Genomic DNA, 1388 nt, shown 5'->3' with positions numbered 1-1388 from the left:
TAACCCCCCTAGTGACCCTCATATTATAACTTTTTATTTACTCTTTTAGCAAGACAGTTTTCAAATTCAGATACATACCTTTTTTATTTTTTTTATATTTTATTTATTTATTTGACAGAGAGAGATAGCAAGAGGGAACACAAGCACAGAGGACTGGAGAGGGAGAAGCAGGCTCCCCACTAAGCAGAGAGCCCAATGTGGAGCTTGATCCCCAGATTCTGGGATCATGACCTGAGCTGAAGGGAGAAGCCCTATGAACCACCCAGGCACCCCTCAAATGAGTATCTTTTTAAAATTGAAGTCTAGGGGCGCCTGGGTGGCTCAGTGGGTTAAGCCGCTGCCTTCGGCTCAGGTCATGATCTCAGGGTCCTCGGATCGAGTCCCACATCAGGCTCTCTGCTCAGCAGGGAGCCTGCTTCCTCCTCTCTCTCTCTGCCTACTTGTGATCTCTCTCTGTCAGATAAATAAATAAAATCTTTAGGAAAAAAAAAATTGAAGTCTAGCTGACACAATGTTACATTAGTTTCAGGTGTAGGACATTGTAATTCAGCAAGTCTATCCATCATGCTCTGCTCTCCACAACTGTAGCTACCCTCTCCTGATGTCCTTTTTCTGGTCCTCTTGACTGTAACAGTTTCTCTGAGTTTCCTTATTCTTGATGATCTGGATAGTCTTGAGGAGTATTGGTCAATTGTTTTGTTGAGTGTGCCTCCATTAGGATTTGTCTAATGTTTTCTTACGATTAGGTTGGGATTAGATTTTTGGAAAGCAGACCAAAGAGGTAAAGTGCTATTCTTAATATATCATATATCACATCAAGGGCAATGTGAGCAAAATGTTAATCTTGATCATCTTGTTAATCTACTAGATGTTGTTAATCTATTAGTCTTTGGTGTTGAGTTGCATTTGCTTAAACATGGAGCCTTTTCTTACTCCACTCTTTTGCCTGGATATTCTGATTTTGCTCTTTCTCTGGAGCATTCACCCATACAATGGCTATAAAACAAAAGATGTATACTGAGGGACAGTGGGTGATAAGACCAGAAATGGGAGGACACAATGTACTGGATGTACTGAGTTGTTTTGTTTTGTTTTTTAAGTTTATGCCCAACATGGGGCTTGAACTCTTGCCCCTGAAATCATAAGTCACATGCTCTACCAACTGAGCCAGCCAGGCATCCCATGTACTAGCTTTTAAGTTTGGCCTTTTGAGCAAGGGATGAGGTGAGGTAGAAGAGGTGGAGAGTAAAGATTTAACTTTCACATTTTTGAAAGTCCACTCCTGAATTGTGCAGTATGGGCATCCTCGTTGTGTGTGTGTGTGTGTGTAATAGTAGTAGTAGTAGTAGAACATGCATGATGCAAAATTTACCATTTTAACAATTTTT

At 40.9% G+C, this 1388-nt stretch overlaps 1 non-coding gene across 1 annotated transcript; it reads right to left on the bottom strand.

Annotated features, from left to right (window-relative positions):
* Window positions 1-1104: 1104 nt before the first annotated feature.
* TRNAI-UAU (transfer RNA isoleucine (anticodon UAU)) lies at window positions 1105-1177 on the bottom strand. Its single transcript has one exon. It is a non-coding gene; the product is annotated as a tRNA-Ile (tRNA).
* Window positions 1178-1388: the final 211 nt, after the last annotated feature.

This window comes from Mustela lutreola, chromosome 9 (assembly GCF_030435805.1).
Source record: "Mustela lutreola isolate mMusLut2 chromosome 9, mMusLut2.pri, whole genome shotgun sequence".
Classification (NCBI taxonomy): Eukaryota; Metazoa; Chordata; class Mammalia; order Carnivora; family Mustelidae; genus Mustela; species Mustela lutreola.
The sequence above is the reverse complement of the archived record's forward strand: the minus strand, read 5'-3'. Positions and strand labels throughout refer to the sequence as shown.